This window comes from Ursus maritimus, unplaced genomic scaffold, assembly GCF_017311325.1.
Source record: "Ursus maritimus isolate PB19 unplaced genomic scaffold, ASM1731132v1 scaffold_5, whole genome shotgun sequence".
NCBI lineage: Eukaryota > Metazoa > Chordata > Mammalia > Carnivora > Ursidae > Ursus > Ursus maritimus.
In genome coordinates, this window is record NW_024426663.1 from 8,846,396 (window position 1) to 8,861,119 (window position 14,724).

General features: G+C 39.4%; 1 protein-coding gene across 4 annotated transcripts in view; it reads left to right on the forward strand.

Annotated features, from left to right (window-relative positions):
• The window catches only part of GIN1 (gypsy retrotransposon integrase 1), an 88,671-nt gene that overhangs the window by 34,603 nt on the left and 39,344 nt on the right, over positions 1 to 14,724 (forward strand). The gene's annotated exons all lie outside the window — the stretch shown is intronic.

Genomic DNA, 14,724 nt, shown 5'->3' on the forward strand with positions numbered 1-14,724 from the left:
TCATAAGATTACAAAGAAAACTAGTCATTTGCAATAGAAATCATTGTCCACATAAAGAACAAATATAGATCAATATGAAAAAGATAACCTAATATAAAAATGGGCAAAAGTCTTGAACAGGTACTTCACAGGAGAGAATAGTGAATGTGAATAGCCCCTGCAAATACCTTTTGTTTGCCCCTACATACCAACTTTACATTCTTCATCCTGTGCTCTGTCCAGGATCCCAGCATCAGCAGAGTTCCCATTCCCTTTGACTTCCAGTTGGATTTAGCCAATGGGGATTCCTGACAGAAGATCAGAAGGAGGAAGGAGAATGAAGTTAAGATATTTGTTCTCCTTGATCTCTTCCCCACTGTAGCTATTTCTTTTAACCAAAGGTTTCTGCTTTGTAAGACTATTCTAGGTTTCCAGTAAACCTTTACTCCTATTGTCCTCTTGGGTCTAGGAGTGGAAACAATTCTATTGCGGACAGACTGGGTTCTCCTATGCTCCATGTACATCTTTGTACTTAGTTCCTTTGATTATCCTAACTTATCATTTGTTCCCGATTTGAATCCTCATACAGTCAATCAATGTATTAAAAGATGCTCAATCACATTAATGGAAAAAAGTGCAGATCAAAACCATTACTAAGATGACTTAAAACCTACCATATTGGGAATAATTAAAAATATCAGCAAGGATATAGAACAGGTAATACAGTTAAACATAATTGGTGAGCGTATCAATTGATACAACTTTTGGAAAAACAATTTAGCATTATATAGCAAAGCTGAAGATGCACAAGTCTATAATCCAGCAATTTTGCACCAGGAGCTATGTTCAAGAATGTTTATAAGAGGATTTTTTTTTTTTTTGGTTATAGCAAAACATTGGAAACACCATAGATATCCATCAATAGAATGGATAAATAAATTGTGACCTATTCATACAATAGAATACTAAATGGCAGTGAAAACAATTAAGTTACAGCTACATTTCAAAAAAGCATGAATTAAGTCAAACACAATAGGGAGGAGAAAAATCAACTTACAGAAGAAGGTGACACATGGGCAAAGTTTTGAATAAAATGAGAAAAGTGTATACGTGGTGTGGGGTGGGAGCAGAGCATTCCAGAGAGAAGAAATAGCAAGTGCAAAGATGCTGCAGTGTTTCTGTGTCTGGTGTTTTGAGGAATAAGAAGGGGCCCAGGAAACCTAGAACAGATAAGGGGGAGTATAACAGGAGATCACAGAGGCTAGGGGGTAGAATAAATTGTCTCTGGCCATGTAGGCCATTGTATGGACTGTTTTTAGTTTAATATGGGAGCTCACTGAAAGTATTTGAGAAAAGTGACATGATCTGACTTATTATTATCATTTTTTTAGATAATCACTCTGGAAGCTGGGATAGGAATGGGCAGAGAAAGCGCGTTGGAAGACTGGTTATGAGGCTTTTGTGGTAATTCGGGGGAGAGATGATGATGGCATTGATAGCAGTGGAGGTGGTGAGAAATGGTTAGTGTCCGTTATATTTTGAAGGTAAACAGGATTTGCTGACACTGAAAATAGCTGTTTAGAGGAAGAGAGGAGTCTATGAGAACTCTAAACTTTTTAGGCTTGTAAGACTGGAAGCCACTGAGATGAGGAACACTAGGAGGAAGAGGTTTGGGGACAAAAAGAGGAGTTCAGTTTGAACATGTTGAGTTTGAGATGATTATGATACATTCGAGTAGATCTTTTGGGTAGATATTTGGCTATGAGTCTGGAGTCCAGGGGATAGGAATTCAGCATTCATTTATACACAGTTCAGAACTCTCCAGAATAAAACTTTAATTAATATGTGCCCTTTTGGAAAGGCTAAGACATTCTCGTTGCTACAGATCGGCACTTGCCATTGACCTGCCACATTTCTTGTTAATCGTTGCTGAGGTAGCGATCCAAAGCATCTGGCGACCGATTATACGTATTCTGTGGCTTTATTTATATTACCTGGCGGATCAAACAGGCTCAAGCAAGGTTCCTAGCTTTATGAATGAAGGCAGCAAAACACTTGGCCCTCTGCCCCCTTTTGATGGATATCGCTGCTGCAAACACCACATTTAAGGGACTACAAATAAAGCATGCAAGTTCTCAAGAATCTCATTCTCATCTGTTGGTAGAAACTGAATGAGACAGAACATTAGACTCCGCAGTAACGTACTGTTTTGCAATCACATAGCACTTGGTCTTTGCTAAGGAATTTACAATCCAGTGTAATTTATATAGAATATCACTTACCTATTTTTACCTCAATTTTCAATTTGAAAATTGGAGAATTTTTTTTCCAGAATAAGAATCAGAAATTCTAGAAATATGTCCTATCCTACCTCACAAACTTGAAGTTATTAGCCTTTAATTCTAAATCTTCCTTCGAATTCCAGTCAGTTCATAATAGAACCTAAAAGTCTTAGCGTAGCATATATTTTACTAAGATACCTACATTGACGAGGTCATTGGGATACAGGGCTTTACTGAAGCAATATGACATTTCAGTTCACTCAGAGAGGAAGCTGTGTTTGGTAAAGAGTTTTATTCCAGCTGTGATGAAGGACTGGTCATACATAAGTAGGGAAGACAGAATGGGTCCTGAAGGTAGTGAAGTAGAAAGCTGAATGTTTTCTGTTCTCCTCCCACACATGTTCGGTTCTTTCCATAGGTACCTTCACATCTCTCCCCTCTGGGAGGCCTTCAGTCTTTCAGGTTTTGAATGTCACAGACTGAGGCTCCCTGAGCTGAGGAATCCAAAGTAGGCAGTAGATCTATCTGTGTGGTGAGATGTGGGGAGGGGGTTACAGCAAGAGGACCGCACCGGGCAGAGAATTTCTGTGGGACACACACTTCCACACACGACAAAAATGCTCCCATATCTGTGGGCCTTTACCTAAGCAAGGAAGGCAGTGTTGCGGGACACCTTGGGGAGGGTTATAGAGTTGTCCTAAGTAGGACATCTATAGAGCATTTTCAAAAGTTTGAAGCTAGGGAATTCATTAGTGAGGCCTCTGGTAGAGGCAGGAATGACTCATTATTTGAAGGAGCTGTGACTCAGTTTTGGAAGCCATGAAGCCATTTCTCTGAGGCCCAGCTGAGATTGGGAGTTTTTAGGCTTCGAGGATGGCCGTGGTTTACCAGGCTTGAATATGATTGTGTGTATGTGTATAAAATTAATGTTCCATAAAATTCACTCATTTAAAGTGAAAATTCAGTGGTTTTTTAGTTTCCATAGAGTTATGATTTTAATCATTTACTATAGGAAATGTCATTGTAAACAACTTGAAACCAACCATGCTGCCAGCTGCAATCTAGTCTTCTTCCCCTTTTCTGACCTGTTCTCCCACAGAATCCACGCCTACCTCTTCCTCATCTTTCTCCAGAGCTGCCAGGTTTTCCTGGGCCTCAGTGACCTCTCCTTCCTTCATGCCTTCCCCCATGTACAACGCATACATTTTCACTTCGCCTTCGTGAGATCACACTTACGGTTCGGGCAGGCCCAGAGCTCAGCCGTGGCAGCGGTGTTGCTTGGCGTGCACACACTCCGTTGCACTTTGGCCAGGTCTCCCTGGGAATGACAGTCGGAGGGCTGATGGTTGATGCCCACTTTAAATCTAGTTGGGCAACGTCCACAAACCGGGTGGTGCACTTCATCCTGATGCTGGTAAAGGCTGTGTTGATGTGGCGTGTCCCCCCGATACCACATGCTGCAAACCATGTATTTGCTGTGGCAAGGGTCCTACTTGGCCATTTGACTGGCTGGCTTGAAGCAGGCATTGGTCTTGACCTCAGACAGCTGCTCAGCATAGGCCTTCTTAGCTGAGATGCCTGGGGGTACGTGGCCCGGGAAAAGTGGATGTGGGGGTTTGGGACCAGGTTGGTTGGGAATTCTGTCATTCACATTGCAGAGAGGTGGTGATGGTGGACATAATCTGCCCAATCAAATGATTGAGATTGGTATGTATGATATCCAGGTTGCGTTGACATAGGTCATAGATGGCTTCATCAGTGACGATGAGGGCACAGTGAGAATGATCCAAAGTCATGTGGCTGATCAGGAAGGAATTGTAGGGTCCCACCATGGCTGTGGAAACCTGGAGGACTGGCAATTTGAGTTTGGACCTCTTGCCATAGACCACCAAGAACTGTTTCATGAGCAGGGGCACAAACCCGGAGCTGATGCTGCCCCCAGAGCTGTGGAAGATGAGCAAGTCTCATAGCCCTGTACACAGATCTGCCAGTTTTCAGATCCGGTCCAGGTCAACAATCTCCTTGTCGATGGTGTGATGGCCTTTGGCGTCATTACTGCCTGTGTCTTCTTTCCCAGGAATCAATACCAAGCATGTAATTTTTTTTTATTTTTACTTTTCTGAACCTAATTTTAATTTTCTCTTCTTAAAATGCCAATAGGTTAACAAAATATGCAAATGATTTTGAGTGACATTATATGTTTATTTTTGCCTCCTTAAGTGCTCATGTAAAAAAAAGTAGCTAAACAATTTCATGGTTTTCTGTTCTTCGGTTAGAGAATAGCGACTCCATTAGCAAAGAGCACATGGACACTGTCAGTATCTATGTGATACCCGATGTTACACATCTTTCCAAATACCTAGATCCTTGTCATGATGGAGTCATAAAAACCGGATGACTAACAGCATTTTAAATTATTCTTGAAGACACAGCCATCATTCACTGAATAGACCCTCTTTTATGAATGCACAAATCCGTGCAAATTTTTACTGTTTTACCACCAGATGTCAGCCATTCACTACACTCGTAATAACTACTCTGAAGAACTCCATGAGAAATCTATGTGGATGTCACCTTCATCTCTCCTTCCGTCTGTCCCTCTTTCACCCCTTCCTGTCAGTCCGTCTATCAATCATCAACTGACCTATTATTTATTTATTTACTTATAATGCACATATTTTTTTCTAATCTATCTAAATAATGGAAGGGATACAGGAGATATTTTAAGAAAACTGACACAATACAGAGTTTAAATATTTTCATATACAAATGTGAAAATGACACTAACACGTATTTGGTCTGGAATTCAGGCTCTTTTCAGCCCAGGATCTTTGGGACCAATGCAGTTATTTTTCAGCCTTTGTTTCAGAACATACTTTCAACTGTCACCCAGAACCTTTGCTTTTTGGAATTTTTATTAGATTCTTGTTACTCTGGTATTATATCCTTACTGGAAGCGTTATCAACTACATATTGAACAAACTATGCAATATTTGATTTTTAGAGGAGTTCTAAGGTGATTAGAAAGCTGATTAACTGTGGAAGAACTACGCAGGAAGAATTTTCTCCTACCAACAACTTACGTTTAATTTTTTTCTATTAAATGCCTTTTGGAGCATTAACATCCCTGACTAGAAACTTTATCAGGTGCCTGGCTCTACTTAAATCACCGAGATTAATACAATGGATTTATGCTTTCTTTTTTCCCTCAATATTGTGAGCTATTTGAGTTCTGGGAGCTTAGCGGGTATCTACTGCTAAATGAATTTTATTCTCTAAACTTATATTACAGCAAGCCTGTAGTGGATTGTTGGTTACCTCCTTAGCAACCATTTTCTTCTCTCTCTCTTTCTTATCTGAATTTTGTTTAGGTGTCTAGCACTTCTCTTTTGGAGCCATGGAACTTAGAGAAAGTTCATTGCACCAAGCTTCATGCATGGGCCTGAGTGGTGTAAAAATAATCCCATTCCCTATGCTAATGATTAGTTCAGAAATCACCATGGAAGGTCCAAGGAAAACTTTCCTCACTCCTGAAAGAGTGGACTACAAGGCCTAATAGATATATCTTTGCAAATCTGTTGTTATTTCTGAAAAAGAAAACACTAGTGTTCTTGTATTTCTGAATCCTTTTGTGGGGGGTGATATAGATATGGCGAAAATAGGGGAGGCTCTCTCATATTTTCAGACACCTACCAGAGACGTCTTTCATATCACATAGAAAGAACATTCTAGAGTATGAACCAACATAGAGGAAAACAGCTGCAGGCGAGACAGAGAGGGAGAGAGGGAGAGAGAGAGAGATCTGATGTTATTTTTTGTGTCCCTAGATCCTCTTTTATGAGACAATGAGCCAATAAATTTCTTTCTTATTTTATGTAATTATACCTCGTGAGATAAGAATTTTAATAAGGGAAGTCTGTTAAGCACCTGGAAAAATGTCTAGAAGCTAGAAAGACAATAAGAGCATGGCCATTTGAGAAATAAGTAAAATATGGCTTCTTGGAGTGAGGATGATGAGGTGAGTTGGGGTGGGGGCGAGGGGTGGGGCTGTGATGAAGCTGAAGAAGTAAGCAGCCCCTGGGACAGAAGTCTTGCTGGTGTTCACCATTCTTTTCTTTTTTTTTTTTTAGGAGAGGAAGAAGCAGGCTCCCAGTAAAGGAGCCTGATGTGGGGCTCGATCCCAGGACTCCAGGATCACACCCTGAGCCAAAGGCAGACGCTTAACGACTGAGCCACCCAGGCGCCCCTCACCGTTCTTTTCTATGTTGAAACGAAATTCAGAGCCTTAGTGAAATTCTTAAAGATTTCTGTGGATTTTATGACTGTTGGGAAAGATAATAAATTAGACTTCATCACAATTAAAAACTCTTTGAAAAATAAGGTTAAGAAAATGAAAAACTATAACTCATATTCTGGGATAAAATATTTGCAAATCAGGGCACCTGGGTGGCTAGTTAGTTAAGCGTCTGATTTTGATTTTGGCTCAGGTCAAGATCTCAGGGTCGTGAGATCGAGCCCCACTCAGAATCTGCTTGTCCCTCTCCCTCCTCTCCTCTCCCAACTTGTTCTCTTGCTCTGTCTCTCTCAAATACATAAATAAGTAAAATCATAAAAAGAAAGACTTTAAAAAATATTTGCAAATCAAATATCTGATAAGGGACGTTTGTCCTATATATATATATATATAATATATATTATTAGTTCAGAAATATATATATATATATTAATTAAACAGAAAAATAAAACATTTTCTAAGAATTTGGACTAATGAGATTTTATTACAAGTATAATTTGTTTTCTTTGTCCTATTAAATAGAGAAAGTATTTTTTACTTTTATTAGCAGTCTTCAGTAAATTCATATGTGTGATAAAATCAAATATATCAAATGTAGTTAAATCCAAGTTACTCCTAATGGTTTTGAAACCCTTCTTGTTGAGCCAGCCTGGCTTTCCAGTCCTTCCACCACTGCACCCCTAAACTATGCTGAGCTGTAGCCACATTGCTAATCCCCTAATATGACCAGCATCGTCCCTTAGGTCTCCTCTCTCTTACTCAAATACCACTTTCTTTATGAAAACTCTCTGTTCTTCTGTCAGAAGTTTGATAGCGTTTTGCATATGTTCCTCTTACGCCTTACACTGCGATTATTGATAGACTTACTCCGGCTTCCTCGCTAGATTACAAACCCTCAAAGGCAAGACTGTGCCTTTTTTACCTTTGCATTTTGCACATACTGAAGCTTAATCAATGTCTGTTCAATGAATCCTTTGACTTTTCACTTATTTAATTTTTATTGGATTACCTGGGTACACACTTTCTGACAGATGTGAGAATCATAGTAACATTTTTAGGAAAGAAGCCATTCCTTTTTAATGGAGGCCAGACAAGGCTCAGAGCAAAGCCCTAGAAATTTGAAATTCTTAAAGATTTCTGTGACTTCCAGGAAATATAATGATGTAAGAAAATAAATGGAAAAAATCAAATTAAATCAACCTAAAGAGGCATTGGGATTAGTACAACCAGACTGGCCAATGCCTTTCTTTGGTTCTTACTTAAAAAAAATATATCTATAAATGTATGTGATGGGGTATGCAGCCAGGGGTTACACTTCTTTTCTCTTCTTTAATAAGAAAAAAGAGAATACAATGAACACAGCACTACACTGTAAATCTCAGTAGAGCTAGGATATTGCCTTTTACCACTGTGTCCCCAGAATTTAAGAGTTGTTTGCTTTTAGACATTCAGAAGTGCTTACTAAATGACAAACAGTTGTCAGAAATTACTTCTGAATCATGGAAGGAAGTTTCTCTGGCTAGGTCAGGTTTGGACACTTAAGACTCACCAGGGAGTCTCTCTTAGAAAGGGATAGATGACCAACAGTTGGTCCCCATATCTGGTAAAGAAGGGCCGATGGATTATTCACAGTAGCCAAGATGTGGAAACAAATAAATGTGCATTGACTGATGAAGGGATAAAGAAAATGTGAACACACAATGGAATACTATTCAGCCTTAAAAAAGGAAGGAGAGCCTGCCATTTGCAACATGGATGAACCTGGAGGACATTATGCTCAGTGAAATAAGCCAGTCACAGAAGGACAAATTTTGAATGATTCCATATAAAATAGTCATGCACAAAGCAGAGTGTAGAATGGTGGTTGTCAGGGATTGGGGTGGCGGCGGGGGAGGGGATGGCGAGTTGCTATTCAGTAGGTATCTTGTTTCAGTTACGCAAGATGCGTACGTTCTAGAGATCTGTTCAACACGGTGTCTATAGATAGCAATACTGTGTCATACATGCAAATTTTCTTAAGAGAGTAGATCTCATGTTAAGTGTTCTTACCACAAGAAGAAGGGCTAATGGAACTCTGTGAGTTTTGAGAGTTTGAGAGGAAGAACTCCTAACCTCTAGTATGGATTATAGGGAGGGAGGAAGGCGATGGTTCTGTGTCTGTAGGCATGGATATGAGGATCAGCCCTGCCCCAAGACTTTGGGCCTATCAGTATCTGAGAAGGTGGCTGTGCATGTGAACTAAAAACGCCCAGCACTAAAAACTTTGGCAGTCAAAGGTCAACCATAGAATCTCGGGGAGAGGTCTGGATTGGGCAGCCTTGGGCAGCTGGAGAGCAACAGCTCTTTGGACTGGTATAGAAGATATATTCAACAGTGACATTATGCGGCAGCAAGAAGCAATTGCAGTGTGGACAGCTCAGACTTGAACATGGCCCTGCTACATCTGCAAACCTACTGATTCCATGCTCCATGTCCTCCCTTTAGGATTTGGACTTTTCTGACCACTTCAGAGAAGGAAAGGAGAGGAAAGCCAATTATCAAAATGTTGATAGCTGGCTTTCTGTCAATAAGAAAGGAAAGGACCGAGCAATTAAATAGGATAATGAAAGGTATTTGACTATGTTTGTGCCAAGAGTTTGGGGAATGTATTATATTAATTGTAAATAAAATGAGGGGATTATTTAATGTTCATGAGGAGATACCACCAATATTTATTGGGGTAAGAGTAAGACTCAGTCATTTACCGAAGAATGCCAGCTGATAAATGAAGACAAAATAATACAATTAGAAAATCATTATTTAAGAGCTCCCCCAAAATTATAGATTCAGGAAAAGATTATCAATGGATACAAAGACCACTGGATAAAATTTCGTTAGGGAATAGGTATTTACATGGTCTTAAAAGTGTTTTCTCTCAGAAAACACTTTATATATATAGGGGGCCCGATGCAGGGCTCGATCCCAGGACCCTGAGATCATGACCTGAGCTGAAGGCAGATGCTTAACTGACTGAGCCACCCAGGTGCCCTGGACATCGTTTTACTTAAGTGATCAAATGTAGCATCATCAATAATGGGGCAAACTGACATTGTGTGCCTCCTAATATGAGGCAGTGGGAGGGAGGCATCATCACAGTTATAAATCAATCATGAGGAAAAAGATGAAGTTATAGTGGGAGCCCTTGTGCAACACGATTGGCCTGGACTATTGAAAGTGTTGATGTTTTGGAAGAAAAAGAATGGCAAAAGAATTCCTTTAGATTAAAGAGACAAAAAAGTTATAAGAAACAAATGCATCATATGGATATTAATTGGATCCTGGATCAAAAATAGAAAGCTCCAAAGGGCATTTTAGGGACATCAGGAGTTCAAATATGGACTACATATTGATCGATATTAAGGAATCCATGTTAAATTCTTTCGTGTAACAATGGTTTTGTGGTTACGTAGGAGAATGCCTAGTTCTTAGGTGATATGTATTGACGTATTGAGGGTTAATGTTATGATGTCTTCAGCTTGTTCTCAAATGGTTCAGCAGGAGTAAATTAGTGTATGCGTGCATGTGCACATGTGTGTGCACCTGTGAGAGAGAGCAAGCAAGTATGGCAAAATGTTAATCTCTGGTAAGTCTAAGTGAAGGGTATATGGGTGTTCAGTATGACCGTCTTCAGTATTGCTATAGCTTTGAAATTTTCAGAGGAAGAACTGGGACAAAAGAACATCATAATTTGTTTGTTTCAGAATGAATAGTATTGACTGAACATCCATGATTTATTTTTTTTAAGTAAGGCAACTATCTCTTTTATTGATTGGAAGCTACCTGTTTCCATTAACCTTAGATAAGTAGAAATCATAGCATAAAATACAGCTGTTAGGTCTCAAATCATTGCTCTTGGTTTTTTGGATATTGCTGATTGTCATTATTATTATTATTATTTTTAAGATTTTATTTATTTATGTGACAGAGAGACAGCCAGCGAGAGAGGGAACACAAGCAGGGAGAGTGGGAGAGGAAGAAGCAGGCTCCCAGCGGAGGAGCCCGATGTGGGACTCGATCCTGGAACATCGGGATCACGCCCTGAGCCGAAGGCAGACGCTTAACGACTGCGCTACCCAGGCGCCCCATGATTGTCATTATTATTGAGACAGGTCCAAACTGAACATTTCTTCTGCTATTCAGTATTGTTTGTGGGCATTTGAGACTATCTTCATTTATACACTGGTACAGACTTAATCACTCAGTGTCCCTTTTTAATGTAGTAATTTAAACACCACACAAATAGCGATTTCAGTAAACCTCTGTAAGAAAAATAACATTAGTGCCTATCTACTATGTTTTCTCACCAGAACCTACTCTTATTCAACTGGCAATAGTATCTGAAGTTTTCTTGGGTAAACAAATTCTCTATAAATCATCAGTGTGGTTACTACGGGATGTGACTCTGTCCTAATTCTGTGTATCACACTTACCCTGCCTAGGGTGGTTGGTTCTAAAGTACCCGGGGATCAAATCAGGCCAGTTAGTCAATGTATTGGAACTCTTTAGAAAGGGAAGGTATTGGGCGCCTGGGTGGCTCAGTCGTTAAGCGTCTGCCTTTGGCTCAAGTCATGATCCCAGGGTCCTGGCGTTCAGCTCCTTCCTCATCGGGCTCCCTGCTCAGCGGGAAGCCTGCTTCTTCCTCTCCCACTCCCCCTGCTGGTGTTCCCTCTCTCGCTATGTCTCTCTCTGTCCAATAAATAAATAAGATCTTTAAAAAAAAAAAAGGAAAGAAAAGAAAGGGAAGGTATCTCCCTCAGAGTTAATGCTGGTAGGATTTAAACTCAGAGCTGCTGGTTGCCACCTTTATTACTACATGTGTAGGGAGTGTGCATGACAGTGAACCCTATTATAGAAGAAAGACAGACTGAGGGAGGAAGGGAGGCAAGTTCCTGATAGCATCTTCTGCGTCTCTGGATCTAGCCATGCCTGAGCTTTTCAGTTACGTGAATTAATAAATAATAATACTATATCTTGATAAATTATTAATTTTTGATCATTTTCATTAATCATGATTAATTCTTAATAAGTAAGAATTGTTCTTAAAACTGTTTGAGTTGTGATTTATGACTAAAGAAGTTTGACTAATACAATGGTATGTAACAAGACTAGTACTTGAAATTTCAGAACTTTCTCGCTGTAATCCCGTGTTCTTTCCAAACTCAATATTGGCTAAGACTGGGCTGCACTACTGAAAAAAACTACCTCCTTATTTGGAAGTTAGTTGTAAGAACCGGTGCATTTGTGCTGTTCTGTCCATTTGCATGCTTACTTCAGTTCCTGGACAATATATATTTTTAAAGACATGGAGAATGGTGTTAGTAGAAGAGAGGAAATAAATAGAGCATTCTCAAGTGACTGGTTTGTTCAGGTTAGGTATGTATGTGTGTAGGACAAAATGCATTTTTTGCTCAGAAATGAAAAGGGTTCCTCTTTTGTCAAACTTGTTTTTATAAACTCATCTATCTCATATTTTTTCGTCATATGTCTAAACTTGAGCACTCTGTTATCAAGTCTTTATCGGTAAACCCCTTCCCTATGATGGTACAGTTTGTACTCAGTTTTGGAGCACAGAAAATACTTGTTTCCTGTTTTGTACCTTTATAGTTTAGATGTATGATCGACATCTTTGTGCTTTGGTGTTTCAAAAATCTTAAGGCTATAAGGAGGAGTCACATTTATCATCATCAACGTATTCTCTAGAATGAATACACTCCCTTAGTGAAATCATGATGCAGGAAAAACACACCAAGTATATCTGGTGGATTCTTGCCTTTAGGTGTGATTTCAAGGAAACTAAGACTAGCATAGTGCCCTGTGGAGGACATCACTTGTATTTTCTCTTTGGGGTAATCCGTGTTAAGGGAACTGAAGGGAGAAGTTGCTGGTAGGTAAGTGCTGGCTGTGAAGACAATTTGCACCTGTGGTTTTTGTGATGTGGGTTTGAGGAAGTGGGGTCAATGACTTCGGGGCCTCTCACTCTATAGACACGTATTTGGGAAAATGGCTTTGTATGCCTAATAATTGTTTTAAGGCTTAGCCACTCTCTGTAGGACTGTATTTCCTGGAGATGGTCCATAGAACACCTCGGTCCAAATCACCAGGGGTGCTTTGTAAAAATGCGGAGATCTGGGCCCCACCCAATGTAGTGAATCAGAAACTCTGGGAATGGGCCCAAGAGTCAGCCCTCTTAAAATAAGTACCCACAGTTGATGCTTCTATTCACTGAAGTCCGAGAAGTACGCTCGAGGCAACATCAACTTTGACTTACATCAACTTTGAGCCCGAAAACCAAGTCTATGACTTCGTTTGTCATTTAGCTACTTAAATATTCAATTTGTAGAACATTTGAGTGAGTGTTTAAAGATGAATGGGAGTTTTGCAAAAGAATATGCTGATTTAATAAACTAAGAAGAAAGCTTAGAACAAAAGATTTTATGCATATGATAATTCAGGGCCAACTCAGTGAATGACAAAGCTTTTCTTTTATCTCCCCCAAATAATACTCTCTGGAAAATTTAATGTTAAAAAAAACCAAAGCCCAGCTGTTTCTCTTTGCCTTTTTAATAAGTCAATTATGCCTATTTTAATTATCCAGTTTAAAACATTGAACAATTAAGGCCGTCAGATCTTGTACTAATGGTCAAATCAAACTACCCAGACCCCATTTTCTCCAGACATTTGTAAACCCTACTTTATATGAAAATATAGCTCTCCACTTGTAGTAATTGGCAGAGTAGAACAGCCATTCTCAAAGACAGCGGTTTTTCAATGCTGGATGCACATTAGAATTACCTGGAGAAATTAAAAACACGATCTATACCAATATCCTCCTCTAAGTCAACTAAATCAGGACCTCTGGAAGGAGTGCTCATTTTCTTCTTAAATCCCCACGTGATCCTACTGTGAAGCGGAGGCTGGGATCCACTTCCTTCGGCGCTTCCCAGGCAGTGCAATCTCTAAGTGCCTCAGTGACTGAAGTTCAGCTAAGAACAATCATCGGTGGAGAGATTGCGTGAAGGCAATGCAGTTCATCCATTTCTAGTCTACCATCTTAAATTAAGCCAGGTTAGTAGAATAAGGGTACTGTACTAGGACAGGATTGTAACACCCCAGCAGATTTTCTTTTTCGGAATCTTCTTTTTTATCATGCCATTTGCTTATATCAGCCATAAAATGCCGCAGGCTATCTTAAGGGACATATGTAAGAACAGACCGCAAAACGTATTTGTCTGCTCTATGGATATTGTTGAAGACTTGAATGACACGTCTTGCCGCTGTCTTTCAGGAGGTACTTGGGAGCAGGTTTTTCTGGTCTTATAATTAGGAACTCTAAATGTTTAATGGACTCATGAATTATGTAACTAATCAAGTTTTATTTGATGAGCTGCTAGAAGGTTTAGAGCCAAATTCTCGCCCTGAGCAGGTGTCATAGGAATTAATTTTGTATTAATTTTTCCATTTTTATCTTTATTCTCCCTTTTTCTTTCTCACCTCCATATAATTTATCATTTTTATTTTTATTTTGCATCCATTAAGCCACTGTAAACTGTTTAGGAACAAGACTAGGTGTAGATAACATTTATAAAAGTAGCTGCTGGCGCTAAGGATCAAATATCGCACCACAAAAGTGCAAGTCAACTGATGTCCTCAGTGTAAGCAAACTTGAACGGCATCAAAGCCAACCCATAAAACATGTATCTTGGGGTCCTAGACTAATTCTCATGCTGAAATAAAAATGCGTAAGACACAGTGGACAGGCACATATACATCAGAAGCGCTGTCATGCTACATTTATATATTTATCGCTGATGTATCGAAAGGGGCATTAAGGAGGGGTCAAGGGAGGAAAATGTATTCCTCATTTGAGTAGGAAGCCTATAGGAATCAAAAAAAGGTGAAGTTTCTACCCGGGGAGGATGCCCAAATTAAGCTTTAACAAGAAGGCGAATATATGGGAAGTGCAACTTTTTTTCAATCAGATCATCTTTGGTATCAATGATGAGGGGAAAAAAAAATCTAGGTTAAGTTAGATTTTTAAAAATAACATAATTAGAAGACATTCTAATTAATGTACTTTTTTTTTTTGCAAAACACTCTGCAGTGTTTTCATGATTAGTCAATTAATCTCTA